The sequence below is a fragment of the Ctenocephalides felis genome, unplaced genomic scaffold, assembly GCF_003426905.1.
Source record: "Ctenocephalides felis isolate EL2017-DRISC unplaced genomic scaffold, ASM342690v1 CF-g0.4_SCAFFOLD_01170, whole genome shotgun sequence".
NCBI classification, from domain to species: Eukaryota; Metazoa; Arthropoda; class Insecta; order Siphonaptera; family Pulicidae; genus Ctenocephalides; species Ctenocephalides felis.
Window position 1 is genome coordinate 48,723,638 of NW_020537324.1, and position 20,465 is coordinate 48,744,102.

At 28.8% G+C, this 20,465-nt stretch overlaps 1 protein-coding gene and 1 non-coding gene across 2 annotated transcripts in view; one reads left to right on the forward strand and one right to left on the reverse strand.

Annotated features, from left to right (window-relative positions):
* Window positions 1–20,465, reverse strand: part of LOC113367338 — a 125,249-nt gene that overhangs the window by 78,647 nt on the left and 26,137 nt on the right. The gene's annotated exons all lie outside the window — the stretch shown is intronic.
* Trnal-aag lies at window positions 16,489–16,570 on the forward strand. Its single transcript has one exon. It is a non-coding gene; the product is annotated as a tRNA-Leu (tRNA).

Sequence of the window (20,465 nt, forward strand, 5' to 3'; positions counted from 1 at the left end):
AGTATGTGTGCCGATCCGATTTCGTGAATTGACGAACTGTTCGAAAGGAACTGGAATCGTGCTTATTATTTTCTAGTTGGGTTCGACCGCGTTTCTTTGAAATTAATAGTTGGTTTCTTTTTGCTAGTGCTCCATAACTTTTGTGTTACATAAACAGTCTAAACGCATTTGGGTAAACATTTGCACCAGAGTGGCGCTTAGACTGTGGTTAGTCTGGGTAATTTTTTGATTTTTTAATCCAAAATTAAACTAGTGGGGTGGGTGGCATCGTGCCTTAAGGCAAATTGCTGGAACTTCCCGTACCGTAACGAAATGTTCGAGGAATACTGAATGTTTTCAAATAGATTATTATAATTATTGTAATTGTAACATTGTCTAATATTTATAAGAATTATATAAACTAAATTGCAAAGTTGAAATTGTTTGTAAAGTATATTAGAACTATAGTCAGAATTAAAACTAAAATCTGAATTAATTTCGATATACAAAAAACTAAAAAAAAAAAAATTGAAACAAAATTTTTTTTTCCAAAATCAATTATTTTGTTAAGATAAGCAGAAAGTTCTTTGAATCATTTAAATCGGACGCTTAATTCTCTCAAAAACTGCCATTTTTTACATATTTAACTCCGTATCTTCGAAATGACTGGGCCTGCCTTTGCCAAAAACTGATAAACACTTCTTTCAATCATTACTAATTAAATGTTTTTTAGATCATTCAGATCGGATACTCCGTTCTCTCAAAAACTCGATTTCTATTTTCTGCACTCTTTGCTCAATATCTCCGTAACGGCTGGACCTGCCTTTGCCAAAAACTAATCAGCACATCGTCCTATTAATAGAAATCGAATGTTTTTTAAACCATTCAAATCGGTTGATCTGTGCGCCCGAAAACGTGAACCAAAAAACGCGGACATACAAAACATACACATCAATTTTTTCTGAGGTACGCCAAAATGTTCAGAAACCCTCAAAACGTCGAGAAGTGCAAAAATTTTCATTTTCCTTTTTCGCCCCATTACTATAACTACCCTACGGAAAGTTAATAAATTTTGAAGAAAGCCTTTTTATTTTTACCATACGATTTTAATGAAACTTTTCTTGAGGGTCGTGCAGTTGAATATCCGAGTGCCTTGTTTACATCATTCTCACAATTTTAAAAGCTTTGTTTTTTTTCTTATTCACACATATTGAGAAGTTCGTTCGTACCAATTACATATATTTATTAATTTCCGGTAAGGTGATTTTAAGTAATCGCAAAAAAAATATTTTTGCATATCTTCACGTTTCAAGACCTCCTGAACATTTTGGCATATACTAAGAAAAGTGTATGTATGTAGATGTGCGTATGTGCGAATGTGCGGGTACAAATTTTTGTCGACGATTTCGAGAGCACGGTTCAACTGATTGGATTTATTCAAAAAACTTTGGATTTCTATTAATGAAAAGACTTGTCAATTAATTTTTGTCAAAAGCAGGTCTAGCCGTTGCGAAAATATGGGGCAAAAAGTGCCAACCAACTTGAATAAGATTCATTTTTTTTAATTTCAGAATTGTTAAACAATTTTATTCAAATTAGTCAAATCATTAGCGTCCACAGCCAAATAATAGAGTTGGTATTTTCTTACCAATTTTGTGCAAAATATTTCAATCTTCATATGATTATTATTTACTCGAAAAAAGATAAAAATAATTTAGATGGTCACTTGGTCTATCAATCTGGTACTTGTTCAGTTTATAAAACGTTTATTTTAGGAACAAAATAACTATTTTAACAATATTTTTGGAAAATGGTAAAATATTAATAAAAAGCCAACTTAATTGCTCAATATTTCTATCGTAAACATTTTTGTTATCACAACCCTTATAAATGCTAAATAATTCCGTTAAAAATATGGAAATATGATGTAAATATATTTATTTACAGTTAGTATTCTTTGTTTAATAAATATCTTATAATCTTATTAAACATCTATTTATATAATCATCATCAAAGCACATACATGTAAGAGCTTTTGCTAGTTCACATATCACTAGCATCCCATGCAGGACGATGACAGGCTGTGGGTGATATCAAGTAACGTTTGCTCCCCAGAGAAGCCATTAGTGGAGCTTAATGCGCCTTTGGAGAATAAATAGACGAACTAACACCATGAATTACGTCAATTGCTAGAGAACTTGACGAGCTACAAGACATAAATTCTTCGACGTACCCTTCAGAGAAAAAACTAACAGAATGATGAAGCAGATAAACGTAGCACGTAAAATGCACCAATATATTATATATATATATATATATATATATATATATATATATATATATATATATATCTTAAATATGAAAATGGAGCTATCGATCAAATAATTCGGTAAAACTAGAAAACGGCTAAACCGATTTGGTCAGTCTTAGTCTTGAAAAATTCGTGCCAATCCAGAGATGGTCGGAAAGATGAGATATTATTTCAAAATCGCATATAAACTTTCCATTTTTAATTTGAAAATGTTTGTAGAAGCGTAATTTAAATAAAACAATGGACGGTGGCTAATACGTGAAATGTCAAGCGTTTTTGACAGATGATGTTCAATTACGTTTAATAGGATGTTTTACTTAAATATTATTTAATTATGATTAAATTGTGGTAAGTAGTTTTGTTTGTAGTTTTATTTATATACAAAACCGTTAGTAAACGGGCCGCAAATGTTACTAGAAACTCAAAATATCAACTTTTTTAAAATGTTAATATGAAAATGCACTTTTTGGCGTTGTACCATTGGTATTTATAAAACTTTTTCTAGGTTATCTTTATGTTGGTTAGATTTAGAACCTAAATTTGGTATCGATCAAAGGGACATTATTTCGAATAACATTTTCGCAGTTATAATTTCCCAGAATTTATCAAAGAATAGATAGTAATATATGAAGGTCCGGGGTTAAGAAGCTCCACCACCGATGTGTCAAAACCAGTAAAGTTAAAAATTATTTAACAACAATATTTGAAAGTAGAAGTAAAAGTTGTATAACCAGCTATAACCTAGATTTTCATTATTTTGTTATCGGAAGATAACAAAGATAAACGGTAATCTTTGAAAATCCATAATAAAAGTATTTTCTTTTGTTGGTAGTTTTTTAGCATTAGTTAAAAATGCAATTATTTTGTAAAATACCTTTAAAATTAAAATAAGGCATTAAACCTGTTTGCCACCAGGCCGTTCCAAGTAAAATAACAAATTTTTGAAAGACAGCAAAAAAGCACATTTTTACAATGATGAAGAAGCGGGCAGTTTTACTGGACGTAGTCAGATTACTGTTCGTTTGAAATGTGTTATTTGTTACGATATAATTGGTTTGATTTTTATAATATAATTAATATTTGCTCAAAGTCAAATTGTCACCTTTGTGCCTTGCCCTGCTCTACTTATATACTTTTTATTAAATTTCCTTTCATTCATCGAATGTTTCTTGAAACTTTTTAAAAAGCAGGCCAAAGAAAAAATACTTTATCCATTTTCTATCTCTCCTCGCAGAAATTTGAAAATTTTGTATAAGCTCAGTAGTATTATTTACAGTTATAAACAAAATCCAGAATCCAAAAAGAATCTGAAAAACTTGAAACGTATTCAATAAGTCGAAAGACCAAAAAAGATTTTCAAATAAATCTGAATTGTTTGAGACCAGAATTGTGTAATGTATCAGGAGTCGATTTTCTAACTTTCGTCAGCGTTTTCTTAAATAACGACTGAAACAATTGTAATTATTTAAAATTCATTTGATGAAACTCGATAGAGACTTTACAATTAGTAGTAGATTAGTGCAAAATGTTAACTGGACATTTTGAAAATTCAAAAACTATTCAAAATATCGATCGTATCGTTTCTTGTAATTGATTATTAAAAGATTTTTATTTAATTTTAAAAAACAATACATTGTTTCGTTTTTCGTACAATAATGAATAATATTTAAATTATTTGTAGAAAATTATCAATATATTTGGCGTAACATTAATTAAACCGAAATGGTTTCTTACATTATCAGGTTCTAGAGCAATTTGGCATACTTATATCTTTCAGAAATTAATGTAATAATGTTTTATTGACTATACAAGTGGATTTTTTACACATATTGGGAAGGTTTTGCAACTTCCATTAAGGCAAAGCACCTAGTTAACTTTCCGTAGGGTAAGTTATTGTAATGTGCCGAAAATCGAAAATGAAAATTTTTACATTTCTCGACGTTTTGAAGGTTTCTGAACATTTTGGCATACCTCAGAAAAAATGGATGTGTGTGTGTGTATGTATGTATGGATACAAATTTCCAGTGATGTTTTCGGGCGCATGGATCAACCGATTTGAATGGTTCAAAAAGCATTCCATTCCTATTGATAGGGAGATGAGCTGATTAGTTTTTGGCAAAGGCAGGTCCAGCAGTTATGGAGATATAGAGCAAAGAATAGAAATCGAGTTTTTGAGAGAACGGAGCATCCGATTTGAATGATCTAAAAAACATTCAATTAGTAATGATTGGGAGAAGTGTTTATTAGTTCTTAGCAAAGGCAGACCCAGCCATTTCTAAGATACGGAGCTAAATGTGTAAAAAATGGCAGTTTTTGACAAAACTAAGCGTCCGATTTAAATGATTCAAAGAACTTTCTGCTTGTCTTAACAAAATAATTGATTTTGGAAAAAAATTTTGTTTAAACTTTTTTTTTTCAAAAAAAATTTTTTTTGTATATCGAAAATAATTCAGATTTTATTTTTAATTCTGACTATAGTTCTAAAATACCTACTTTAAACAAATAATTTCAACTTTGCAATTTAGTTTATATAATTCTTATAAATATTAGGCAATGTTACAATATTAATAATAATCTATTTGAAAACATTCAGTATTCCTCAAACATTCCGTTACGGTACGGGAAGTTCCAGCAATTTGTCTTAAGGCACGATGCCGTACACCCCACTAGTTTCATAATTGTTCTCTGTAATTAATAATTGTAGTCGCATGAAATTATGAACAAATCATTTGTGAGATATCAATTATGTGTTTTTGTTATATACTATCATTAGTAATGGATAAATTATATGATTAAAATATTTAATTTTAATTTTAATTATTTCTATTATATTTGAATTATCAATATTTATTGCAAAATATCAGTTATAGCTGCATAACACAGATGAAATATGTAAATATTATTCCAAGAACTTTAGCGTAATACAAGTGTTGTTATCTTTATACTCATAATAAATTTTAGTTTATAATGCAATATATAATATCTCTCCCATTGTTTCGTTGTATTTTCTAAAAACATTACAAACGGAAGCAATTATAACTTTTGAACACGTTTTGGTTTTTAATTGCGTTACCTGTATTTTGTCCGTATAAAAATATTGTATTCCAGAAAGAGATTGTTGAAACATACATCCCCGTGGAATGAATCCGGGGTGAAGCAAATTACGTGACAGAAATGATAATTACTTTCGAGACATAGTAATGTAGGAAAAAGTTAATTTTAAATTCAACCCCTTATGCTGACACTGGTTTGTCATAATTTATTAGCGGAAAAAAACTTGTAAAAGTAAAATCACCACCAAGCCGTACTAAGTTTACATGTTATGAATATAGTTATGTGCTTGGAAGTAGTGTGTATTTTTGATCCTAGGTAAATGCAATATGATTTCTTGAAAACGACTTTGATTTCGGATTTTGTTTTAGATTATTATTTTTCTTTTTTTCTATTATATTGGGTAGAGCGGGGCTTAAAGATCCGTGGTTAAAAAGATCTATCACTACAATCTCAATAACAAGTAGAGTTAGATTTTTTTTTCTCAACAGTGTTTGAAAGTAGAAGGAAAAAGATATGTAACCAGCTATCCTTTAATCAAGCTATAAGAATATAAACGGCAATGTTTGAAAATCTATTACAAAAGTATTTTCTTTTGTTGTTAGTTTTTTTGTTCGTGAGCAATGTTTTCTAGTAAAGAATCTTTAATATAATTTTTAATTATACGCCATTTAATCGTTTTATAATATGTATTGCTAATTTTAAGTTAACATTTATTATAGCTTAGATGTGAGTGGGGTAAAAAGAACTGAACCTTTACCCTAGCGAAGATACACAATAAAAACAGTAAACGAAAATATAAATTCAGTTAGAATTTTTTTTACAAGAAATAAATTGAATTAATAGTTATTCCAACTCTGCTGATGAAAATTTCTGACGAAATACCAATCTACATTGTATTCTGTGTTATTTTTGTAAAAAATGTGGCCATTAAATTTATATTTTACTTTGGTTGAATATTGTAGCTAATGTTTCGTAAAAAATTTTTAAAACTAAAAATAAGACATTGGTTCTGTTTGCCACCACATATGACAAATTTTAAGAAAATAGTATAAAAACACATTTATATTATTAGGAATTAACTGGGAGTTTTAGGCTGGGTAAGAAGAGATCGGGTAAACGGATACAATGTTTTATCTTTAATTTTGAAAGATTTTGTTTAAATAATAGATAAATTATGTAACCAAATAACAAATTTTATAGTCACATTTTGACAAAGATTACACCGTATATAAAATCGATCTGGTATTTCACCAGAGGAATTGTAATAACTATTAATTTAATTTATCTTTTGTAAAATTGGTTTCTTTAACTTAATTTACTTTTTTAACTTGCCGTAGTGTAAGTTATAGTAATCGCAAAAAAAAGAAAATTTTTATATATCTTTACATTTCAAAGGTTTCTGAACATTTTAGCGTACTTTAGAAAAAACGGATGTACGTGTATGTGTGTGTGTGCGGATACAAATTCTCGTCGACTATTTCGGGAACACGGATCAACCTATTTGAATAATTCAAAAAAACATTCGATTCGTATTGATAAGGAGACGTTCTGATTAGTTTCTAGCAAAGGCAGGTCTAGCCGTTCCGAACATACGGGGCAAAAAGTGCCAAAAACAGTTATTCAGTTTTTAAGAGAATCCGATTTTAATAATTCAAAAACCATTTTGCTTGTATTAACAAGATGAAGAACTAATTAAATTTTTGAGAAGGCAGATCCAGCGGTTATGGACTCTCAATAAAAATAAGTTTGAAAAATGTTATTTGGCGGCCAAAAATGATTATTGGACTTATGCACATCAAATTATCAGATATTTTATATTGTTATTAGAGATTATTATAATGTGTACACATTTTGTGTACTCCGTACCAAGATTTTTAATTACGGTACGGGAAGTTCTAGCAATTTGCTTTAAGGCACGATGCCATGCACCCCACTAGTTGGTTACTATTTTTTAATGTTTACACCTTTGCTAGGGTAAAGGTTCAGTTGATCGACGTGTGAGCTTTTACAAAGATTATATATAAACAATAACTGTTGATATAACTCGAAAGTAACAATACATCTTAAAAAGCAATTAAATGACGTATACTTACAAATTATACTAAGATTCCGTTAAGTACAAAACAGTGCTCACAACCAAAAAACAAGAAAGCAAGAGAAATGTTTAAATTTTGTTATAAGTTCTTAAACTTTGCAGTTTATCTCTTTATAGCAACGTTGTAAAAATCAAGGTGATGGCTGATTATACATTTTTTTCTTCTACTTTCAAATATTATTGTTAAAAACAAGTTAATTTTGCTTGTTTTGACGTATTGGTGGTGGACCTTTTTACCCGCAGATCTTTAAGCCCCGATCTACCCTATATTAGTATGATAACCTTTTTGTTATCCCAGCAATGCTGGATAAGAACTATTTTTGCCCTGATTCATATATCTATATTTCCAAGTGAAAGCCGATGTAAATCTGAAAAGCTCTAACCACTAATCTACAGGAAAGCCCAAGAAATATTCGAGATCGTTTTTGTTTCCCTGATCGGATCGGTGAAATTTACACACACGTTTTGAAATGTGAATCGCATGGAATGTTCATACATTTTTTATTGCTGAAACAATCAAATGCATATTGAAATATTAACGGTGGGGGTTCGTATGCTATAGAATGAACAAAATTCGTTAACTGAAATAACGATCAAAAAAATTGTTATTGGAAATTTTATCGTTACGTGTGGTCTGCGTTCCTGCATTAAGGTATTTTTGTAAAAATAATGAAAACTCATTATTAAAAAAGGTCACATTTATCAAATTAATTATCAAGTAATTTTTATTTATTCATTTTTGTTTTCAAAAACAATTTTTAATGTAAAAATTTAACCGTCTGATAATTTCGAAATTTTGTTCAGAAGAATCAAGTTACTATTTAGCGTTTGTATGCATACAAATACCATGATATACGTCTTTCTATAAAATGTACTTAAAATTCAAAATATTAGTCATAATAAGTGTAGTAACATGCATTATTATTTAAATTAAAGATTGAACAGTTTTCAATAAAATAAAAATGTTTTAATTTTTGTGTTTAATAATTTAATTACAAGAATATTGAATATATGTTAAACAAAACTTTCTAAGAAGTATCATCGTGCATAAATACAGCTAGAAATTGTGCTCGAATCATACGTGACATTACCTTCAATATCTTCACGTTTTCAAGACCAAAATAGTACTATTTCTGTCATAACTTCCAATTAATAAAAAACTTGAAACCTATACAGTTTTTGAATTACACTAAATATAACACAAGCTGTGAAGTCTATATAGTAACAAAATTTTGAATAAGAAAAATCGTATCAGAAACATATATCATCAATTAAGCTTTTAAAATCTGAATTAGAAAAACCTGATATTTCAGATTACTTTTCACAAAACGAAAATCCGGATTGTTAAGTAGTAAACTAATTTTTTAAATTGCTAAAAAATTTAAAAAAATTGCATGCATTATTATACTTTGTAGAATAACTTTGTACGAAATCACCATAAGACTGAATATGAGCAATAATTTTTGCATAATGAACCACGCATAACTGACCATAAACTGAATTCTGATTTGACTTTTGTTTTAATACCAAATCACTTTAAAAGTGAATAAAAGAAAGAAATCCATAAATTGAAAATCGTATTTTTTTAGGTTCTACAAAATTTGGTGGAAAAAAAACAAGAAATGAGATTTAGCTCATCTCGCCAAGTACTGACAAGACTTTACTAAGATCATTGATGTCAGAAATAGTTTCAGCCAAGTATACCCAAAGGTCAGTAACTCTTACCTGTCAAAGTTTATCAACTAGCAAGAATGCCCCGTAAAAGCATTGGCAAGACCTCTAACTTATATGAAGTATGGTTAATGTTTAAGAAAAGTGAAACACAGTATCAACTTCCAGAAATCTTTATTAAAATGTTTATTTACTTCCCGTAGGGTAGTTATAGTAATGGGCCGAAAATCGAAATTGAAAATTTTTGCATTTCTCCACGTTTTGAAGGTTTCTGAACATTTTGGCGTACCTCAGAAAAAATTGATGTGTGTGTGTGTGTTTTGTGTGTCCCCATTTTTCGTTCATGTTTTCGGGCGCACGGATTAACCGATTTGAATTGTTCAAAAAACATTCGATTCCTATTGGTAGGGAAATGTACTGTTTAGTTTTTGGCAAAGTCAGGTCTAGCCATTTCGAAGATACAGAGCTAAATATGCAAAAACTTTTAAACTAGGTGGAAATGGCATTGCACTTCCCGACAAGTGTAAATAATCGATTAATCATCAACATTTTTTTATTTATTTATGATCTACTTGCCTACCTGTGTACCTGTCTATCTGTCTACCTGTTTATTAGCCTATATTTATTCCTATCTATCTGTCTACTTATTTACTAGCCTACCTGTCTAATTGCCGAAACGGCTGGACCTGCCTTTGCCAAAAACTAATCACCACGTCTCCCCGTGAATACTATTCAAAAGTTCTTTGAATTAATTAAATCAAATGCGCAAAAATGACATTTTTTGCAATTTTTGCCCCACATCTCCAAAACGCCTGAACCTGCCTTTCCAACAAAAACTAATTAGCAGGTCTACCCGTCAATACGAATCGACTATTTTTTCAACTACCTATTCAAATCGGTTGAGCTGTAAGTGTATGAGTGTATGAGTGTATGAATATATATATATATATATATATATATCTATATATATGTTGTATGATTCTAAATTTGATGTTGACATATGTATAAACAGTCTAGTCTCTAGTCAGGGCATAACATCAATAAAAACAATGGTTTTTATTGATGTTATGCCCGATTACTAGACTTTGCTATATAATTATATATATATATATATATATATATATATATATATATATATATAATTTCTCTCCAATGCAAATGTCATCCACCTCTTACACTAATCATGTAAGGATTCTTCGAGCAAGAGCAAGGTTGTTCTCACGAGCGCAGAATATCATGATAAATTCAATTGTTATTCTGAAATAATATTATGATAATTTTAATCATTTTCTTAATAAGGGAAATTATGAATAAAATATCTATTTCATTTTTATTATTGCCATCTTATAATGAAATGAGCGAGAACATTTTCATGCCAATGCCGTGCAGATTAAAACTTAACGTAATTAAATAAATTTTATTTTTAAAGGGTAGAGCGGTGTTTAATGGTCCACGGGTAAAAACGTCTACCACCGATACCTCAAAAACCAGTGAAGTTATGAATTTTTATAACAACAATATTTGAAAGTAGGAGGAAAAAATTTATAATTAGCCAACACCATGATTCTTACAAAGTCGCTGTCAGGATATAAACGGCTATGTTTGAAAATCCTTAACAAGAGTATTTTCTTGTTTAATTGTTTTCTTCTTTAATTGTTTTATACGATGTATTAATAATTTTAATTTAGATTTTACCCTTTTTTCAATATCTTCTATAAAAGCTTACACCTTGGTGGTGTTGAAAGGAGCAACCAAATATTTACCCTGACAAAGGTGTAAAAAATAAAAAGAGCAAATAATAAAGTAAATTAAGTTAAATAAAGCAATTTTTGCGAGATATTTTAAATAAACAGTTATTACAACTTTGCTAAAAAATATTTCTGCGAAATACCAGTTTAAGGTTATTTACAGAGAAAAAATGACCTATGAAATGAATATTTTGCATTAGCTGAGTAATGAAGCTATTTTTTGTAAAATCCCTTAAAAATTAAATTATGACATTTGACCTGTCTGGCTGTCCTAATCTACCCCACGCCTATGAGGAAAATAAGACCAAGTTGAAGATTTTTATGAAAACAGCAAAAAAACATTTCTACCATAATCAAGTAGTTGGGAGTTTTACTGAACATAGTCAGATAGTTGTTTGTTTTATATGTGTTATTTGTTATGGTAGATTTGGTTTGGTTTTCACAATATAATTGCTCAAAGTGATTAGATTATTTGAGCACCCGGCACAATATTTAACATGATCAGTTTTATGGAAGTTTTAAAATACTGTCTGACAAAAAATTTAAACACTTAATAAAAAAAATTAAAAATCATAGTTTTCAGTCATTAAATTTAACTTCCCGTAGGGCAAGTTATAGTAATCGCAAAAAAATCGAAAATGAAAATGTTTATATATCTTTACGTATCAATGGTTTCTGAACATTTTGGCATAACTTACAATTAGAAAAAATGGATGTATGTGTGTGTGTGTATGTGTGCGTGTGTGTGCGGATACAAATTTTTGTCGACGATTTCGGGAACACGGATTAACCGATTTGAATCATTCAAAAAACATTATATTCATATTGATAAGGAAACGTGCTGATAAGCTTTTGGCAAAGGCAGGTCCAGCAGTTACGGAGATAAAGAGCAAAGAGTGCAGAAAATAGAAATCGAGTTTTTGAGAGAACTGAACATCCGATTTGAATGATCTAAGAAACATTAAATTAGTAATGATAGGGGGAAGTGGTTATTAGTTTTTGGCAAAGGTAGGCCTAGCCATTTTGAAGATACATAGCTATATGTGCAAATAATGGCAGTTTTTGAGAGAACTAAGCGTCCGATTTAAATAATTCAAAGAAATTTCTGCTTGTTCTAACAAAATAAATGATTTTGAAAAAAAAAAATTCTTTCAAAATTTTTTTTCAAACAATATTTTTTTTTGTATATCAAAAATAATTCAGATTTTATTTTTAATTCTGACTAAAGTTATAATATGCTGTAAACAAATAATTTCTACTTTGCAATTCAGTTTATATAATTCTTATAAATATTAGACAATGTTACAATATTTATAATAATATATTTGAAAACATTTAATAATCCTCGAACATTTAGTAGCGGTACGGGAAGTTCCAGCAATTTGCCTTAAGGTACGATGCCATACACCCCACTAGTTTATTAACTCTTTGCTTTTAAGAGCTAATGACTCGTATGTTCTATATCACAATCATGTATGTAGGTAATGATGCCTAGAAAAGTGATTAATTGCCTAGAATATGAACGATAATGCATGTAACGAATACCATGAAGTTTTAATGAAAATTTAATATAATTAGCAGAGCCCAGTTTTCGAATTGACTTTCATAGTTCTGTATTATGAATGCAATTTTCTGCCGCTGCTCAGTTTAATTGCAGCCACTCACATAACTGCGCTTCGTAATCTTGCAAACGATGGTTATCCATAGACTAATATATTATAATTTATTATTGTAATGAAAGGTAACGTTCTCATCATTGTGAAACAATTAGGGGCTGACTACATTAGTTGGAACCAAATTAGTGAAATTGATCAATTAAGAATCTTAACGATAAAAATTACAAAATATATTTTGATGTAAAATTATTTTACATATGAATATGTAATTGTGAAATTTATGTTAAAGTTTTATGAATAATGAAACACCCGTTTAGGCAGAAGGATAAAACACAGACTAACTGATTATGTATTTGAAATAATCTCATGCTTACATATATTATAATAAGCATGAATCATATATACACAAATATGGAGTGTTTAGTATCAATCTTCAACAGTATTTCCATTTGATTCTAATCCAAGGGGGCCTTCATTGATCACATGATCAATTTTTAGTGATTTTTGACCCCTTCCTCCACCATACATCACGTGTATCTTTAGTTACGTACAATTGCGAGAAAAATCGTACAATTTTTGTGTTTTTTTAAAATACAGGTAAAAAATAAATACACGTGATATCTTACTAGGCCCTCTCTTCCTCGTAATTTTTTGTCAAGCCTTCCCCCTCCTCCTCCTAAAAGCCACATCTGATTATTGAAAGCCTCCTAATATAAATACTTCTACAATAGCTACAATAGCTTCTTTCATATTAACGGATATACAACAATATAGGTAATATGTTAACCTAATAATGTTGGCGATTCACACTATGTTAATGATGATAATGACTCGATTTTTTATATTTTCTGGATTTGAAAAATATGTTTTACTTAAAATATTTTCATAAAACATAATAATAAACCATACCTGAATTATTGTTTTTAGTCAGTTTTTTTTATCCACTTTTCTGTCGATCTGGACATTTAGATATAGAGCAACATAAATTTCATGTTTCGTGCAAAAAATAAATTGAAGCAATTTTTGTTGTTTAATCTTTATAAATATTCTGTATATGTACATTATTCCTATATACTTCTTAAATGATTAATTGCAAGGTTTTACAAATCTTAAAAAGCCAGTAAATTTAAAAAAAAACAAAAAAACATGTTTTAAACTCAAATTTGTAACAAAATTGTTGCATTAGTTGGGAAGATAGAGCTTGTTGTAATAGTTATTTTTCAAAATTATTGTTGCTTGATATGCACTAATAATATTTCTACGCAATAAAGATGAATATATGTTCTATTCTACCCATAATTATTTTTCTACCGAATCAAGTAAAAATAATCCATATCTATTATTCATTATTTCATAATTAATCACTGTTTACAAAAAGTGCTGTGCTAACTTATCCCGTATTTGGGGCTAGTTGTAACATATACCGATGCAAGTAGTAACGACAAAAAACGACTTTAACACCTATGATAACTTTTTGCTCATTTTTGAGAATTAACATGTTATAAGTAGGTATGTAATTCTTTTCATATATTTACGTAACCATTAATTGATATAAATAACTTATCTAATGTCTATTATAATACATTTTACATGTGCATACCCAGTTTTGTGACCAGACAAGAGCATTCTTGCATGTTACAACTAGCCCCAAGGTGTTGTTTCAACTAACCCCATGTCTGAACTTTTTATATTAATCAAGGTACCTATTTAAACAATATAGAAATTACAAAAATTGTATTACATTATCAAAGATTGATAAATTTGAAACGCAATAATATATATACAATTTAAAATTAATTGATAATAATAACGCAAACCGAAATTTTATGATAGTTTAGTTTTATATTACCTGTTAAATATGTCGCATCTGCACAATTCTGATAACTGCGTCAGTCTGCTCTACATGAGCAACGACAATATTCAGGACGATTTACACGGCCAATCAAGCCAAAAAAATATTTGAATATTGTTTAATGTTTTTTTTTCTCAATTGGCCTCGCTTACTTATAATTATTATTAGAGCATTTAGCCACCTACAACATTTCATTTTTTCTTTATATTTTATATCATGTTATATATTCTACTACACTATCTTGCATATATATTCTATACTATTTTTTTTATGTATATCTTATTCATCTTGTTTCTTTTGTTCTGACTGATTTCTAATTCTTTTTTTCTAAATATGATCTTTCTGAATTCTAATCTTATTTCTTTCTAATTTTTTATTCCAATTCAACTCAAGTTAATTCTGATCTTTTCCAATTTAATTTTTCCTGCTTTTACTTATTTCTAATTTAATTATTCAAATTCAATTCGACAATTCTAATATTATTTAATTTCAAATTAACTATTTTCAAATTCTACTTAATTCTTTTTCTATACAATTTCTAATCAACAATTCAACTTCATACTTTTCATCTAATTGCCAAGAATCGATCCAAGGAGTTTAATGTTTTATTGAAAATTTTATTTCGTAGGCCTATAATTAATATAAATTTCAAAAATTGGGAAAAATTCGAGGTTTGTTGAAATTCGTAAAGATCACATCAAAATCTAAAAAAATCACCAATTTTCAAAACTTCCGGAAAACTTTTAAGGTAACAGCTTTTTTGCACCAAATGACTGGGCTATATAAGAATTTAGAATGTTGCGTAAAGCCATGATCTACAAAATTATATTCATCAAAATTCAATTTTCAGAAAATAAATTCAACAATTAATTACGAAGAAAAGGCCTTACCAAGTAATAATAAAGTATACAGTACGAATACAAACTTGTATCTTTCGAGTTTCGCAAAAATGTGGATAATTTTTTTTTAACATTTCAGTTAATTCCAAAGAAACGTGCCGGCCGACCGTCTTACAAAACATACAAAACTAAACATCTCTCCTTAGCGAGTTTCATCGAATGGCATTTAGAGTTTTGAAATCGATGCAACCATTTTAGAGAAAACATCAGCAAAAAGTCAATTTTTGACTTGATTACTTTTTCTAATTTTGTTGTGAAACGATTCAGAATAACTTGAAACATCGAGAACATATAAACTTTTTTTAAGGTAATATATGTTTAGGGTAATATATAACTTATAAGTAAAGCAAATATTGAATTGACATTCATGATTATATTATGCCTTTAGTGAGTAATTTTAATTCTTTACAAGATTTTTATTATTTATTTAATATTTTTATTAGTCCTATAATAATCCTGTCTTTATTGTGCATATTAAGTTTTATAATTCCTTTCTTACAATATATTTGCAAACTATAAATATTGAAATGGATACAAGATCTCTTTATCGCCATCATAAGACGAAAATAATTATTTCGTAGATAACGGAATAACAGATAATGAGGTTCTTATATGCCGTCTGGACAATCTCAAATAAGACATTTACGATTTTGTAATCGCATTTTAATATCTTTTGGCGACATCAGTTCACAGGCTGATAACTTACAGACAGTGAAATATAATTCCTACAAAGATAAATATAATCGTATTCGTAACTTATTTTTAACGAGTAAATTTCGAGAAGAATTAAGGATTGATATAGAATATTAAATATGTTCAAAATCTTGAGTTTATTATCATACTATACTTCGTTCTGCAGAGCTTTAGCAAAATAGTAAAAACTTAGCAAAAATGAAAATTTTTATATATCTTTTCGTTTCAAAAGTTTTTGAATATTTTGGCATACCTTAGAAAAAATGGATGTATGTGTGTGCGTGTGTGTATGCGGATACAATTTTTTGTCGACGACTTTCGTCGGCAACACCAATCAACCGATTTGAATAATTCAGAAAACATTCGGTTAGTATTGTTAAGGAGACGTGCTGATTAGTTTTTGGCAAAGGCAGGTTTAGCCGTTCCGAAAATTCGGGGCAAAAAGTGCCAAAAATGGTAACAAAGTTTTTAAAAGAACGGAGCGTCAATCCCACCGCTGCCATATCTTATGTCATACTAGCTTAGTTGATACATCTATAATCAAATATTAAGAATATGAATTAAGTGCTAGGTAGCGTGACCGAGCGGTCTAAGGCGCTGGTTTAAGGCACCAGTCTCTTCGGAGGCGTGGGTTCGAATCCCACCGCTGCCATATCTTATTATGTTATACTAGCCTCGTCGATACAGAGATAATCAAATATTAAGAACAAATGCTAAATATGAGGTATCGTGGCCGAGCGGGCTAAGGCGCTGGTTTTAGGCACCAGTCTCTTTGGAGGCGTGGGTTCGAATCCCATACATAATTTTATTATGTATTTATTTGTGCAAGACTAGATGTGGCAGATATAATCAATTTCATTATGTACTACTTTGTACACGACTAGTTGTGGCAGATATAATCTTTTTATTAAGTAAAAAAACTTTAATAATTCAAAAAATCTTTTACTTGTATTGACAAGATGAAGAACTTTTAAAGTTCTTCATCTTGTCTTTAACTTTTTAAAGATTAAATTTTTGGGAAGGTAGGTCCAGATAGAAGTAGGACTCTCAATAAAAATCAGTTAAAAAATGTCATTTGGCGGTCAGAAATGTTTCTTGGACATATGTACATCAAATCATCAGATATTTCATAGAGATTTTAATAATGTGTACACATTTTGTGTAATTTTTTTTAAGTTCCGTACCAAGATTTTCAATTACGGTAGGGGAAGTTTCAGCAATTTACTTTAAGGCACGATGCCATGCACCCCACGAGTTTTACATTTACGTTAAAACTTAACATGGCGATGGAGTTAATGATCTAAAGTCTAAAGAAACATCCTAAAATATTAGAGGCCTACGAAAAATGGTTGATTTATAAAAAATCATTAAAATTTGAAATAATGAGCTGCGCTTTTAGGTTATACAATCTTAGGTTTATGTACTATTATTAATATACTTTTACATATATTATAAGTAAAAAAGGCAATATAAGTATATCATCGCAGATAAAAATTCTAGAAGACACAATAAAGGCGTAGCATATTTTAAAGGAATAATTTTGGTTCCGATAATATTTTATGTAGACTATAAGTCAGTTTGAAAGATATCCATTAGAAATAATATTTAATGAAAACAATTTCTTAGTATTCTAAATAAACAGTTGAAAAATTCATCTTAATAGTTTATAATAAGTCGATCATTTATAAATGCCATAAGGCAAAATGCCAATTGCAGGTAGTTGCAACATTTTTTTGAATTAGGCATCGTATGTTCAATTAATTGAATTAATATCGTTTTCATGATGATCAATTTTGGGAATAGTTTTCTATGTGATCAAAAAGTAGGTGCAATAATATTCTTATGAAAATAATTCTGCAGAAGCTTTGAATATTTGAATACTATACTAATATATTGAATTCAAATCCAATATAATAATATAGTTTTCTGAAGTCATTAAATTTCTTACTTTCAATTAACCCACCAAACTTAGTTAATTGAAAATAAGAAAGGTGTTTTTATTGACTGTTCTAAACGTTTTGTTTCCTTATACAATTTTTTAAAATTGCTTTATTTTCTTAAGAAATATGAAACATACCTTTTAAATTTGCCTCTTATATTGGCAAACCCTGATGTAAATTATGAAGAAAAATAAATATAAGAAAAAATGACTAGAATATCCAATCCAAAACAATAGAATCAAAGAGATGCACAAAAAATCCTAAGTGAACGAGTTGCAAACGCATCTTATTCATATTAGACTGTCGTATTTCAGACAGATAAAATAAATAAATAATAATCTATAACAGTAATTAGTAGCAATTTGCATATCTTTCTGAACAAGGAAATGATTTACATACAATAGCTGTGAAACTTCACTATCTCACATACGTTTTAATGATTTTTTAAAATTTATAATTGCTAGGTATAGCGTATTAGTAGCAGTTTCACATTATCTATTTTAGAACAGGTACTATTACCATTCATTCCTATATTGTTATAGCAATTACCTGTAGTAAAAAAGCATAGCATATAGATACAAATGAAAATGATTATGATTTATCATAGGACTCATTACAATTTGTTACGTGAAACACTGAAAGGTTAAAGTAGTAAATATTGATTTATATTATTAATGTAAACATTATAAATATAATTTTATATATTATACTTTTCAGAATTTTTTACTATACATTTGAATTATTTCTATAATTTTCTATTATCTATTAGTAACAAATTCTATGGTTGTATTTTTTCCATACTTTTATATTTTAATTTATCGGTTTATAATAAACCCTTTCGTTAAATTTTCAAGAAGTATACTTCTATAATATCTCAACAAAGCGAAAACTAATATTATATTGTAAAACTCTTAACAAAGCTCTAATAATATATGAAAGAAAAAAACACAATACAAATACAAGTAAATAAAAAAAACTTTGCATTGCTTTTGCAAGTGCCATCAATAAGACTCTATAAAGCTATGATTTGAAAAATGATTTTGTAAAATCAAAATGTAATTATTATTGGCCTTCAAAATTGAAATTTTCATCAATATTTTCTTGTACAAATTAAAAATTAAATTTATAATAGTTGAATTCAATATTCTCATTAATGACTTTTATCATCCTTTCATTACGTATTTTATATCAATGTGTAAAATTAAATTGAACACGCGTGTGAATTGCAAGTATGTAAGTAATTAATATTTCCCGAGAGAAAAAATGAACTACGTGAAGAAATTTGTTGAACTCTTTTTTAATATATTCTATATTCAAGTTTTCTTGATATTTTATGCATAAAAGTCAAAGTATTTCATGTTAATTTAATTGTGCATTTTAGCCATGGAAGGGGTTGTACTGCTATGCAATTAATACATTCATGCTTTAGATTTACGATTCAAGTATTTTCTGCAAATAACTTTATCTCACGACATAAAATTTCAATTCGATTTTTCTAATGAAATGTTATTCGACATTACAGACTGTAATTTACGTTTCGTTTATCAAAAATGTTAATGACAATAATGATCGAAAAAAGCGCAATTTAACAGCAAAGTGCAAAAAATTACTCATTAAATACTCTGCATTGAAAATTTAATAATGTCATCACAACTAAAGAACATCTATTGGGTTGCATTCTAATATAAAATACATCAAAACTGATAGGACAATCACTGGGATGACTTCTACAATAGTGAGATTGAGGAAAAGTATCATCACAATAGCTTATAGAACTCGTTGTAATTGTTGTTCAACGAAAATAAGAAACGTTTCTTATAAAGATAATCAAGGTAATCATATATAAAATAAATATATTGCTTCAAGAATTTTAATTATTTGCTTGAAGAATGACATTTGATAATACCTTATATAATCTTGACATGCGAGCATTTATTGTATCAAAACACATTATTATTCAGTTTTGAAAGAATTAATAACATTGTAAGAATAGAAGCCGTATGTTATTAAAATTTTGCAATTTGGTTTGAGTAACCTGACGCTATGATTCTCAACAATTATTTTACTATAAATAATATTTTTGAATACTGAAATATTTGTTGCCGCACTTTTAGTTTGAGATTAATTGAAAAATAAAGCTGTTGGTTATGGCATATTTGAGATGAAATGTTAAAAATTTATATTATGGGTCCGATTCTGCCGCATAACAGGCAAATGTTATGGCAAGGCCATGTTATGGTCCAAGTTCCTTACTGAATACTGTCAAAATGCTATGTATTTGCTGTGCATTCAGGCGTTTTACACTTAAACTGCAACGTCACTCTTATGTTATAAAGCCGAGTCAGAAAGGCTCTGTTATCTAACATCGTTTTTTGACATTTATGCGGTTTCTAGGTTAGGTTTTCTATCTGACAATCTGAGAAATACGCCTGACTGCCCAACAACCCCATGGCTATTTTCAATATTTAGAACGAATTTGTATGGAAAGTTCTTCATAACATAGCCTTGCCATAACATTTGTCTGTTATGCAGTGAAATCGGTCCCTATATCTTCATAAACATATGTGTTTGAATATACAGACAGATGTAAAATTTTACATTTTAATT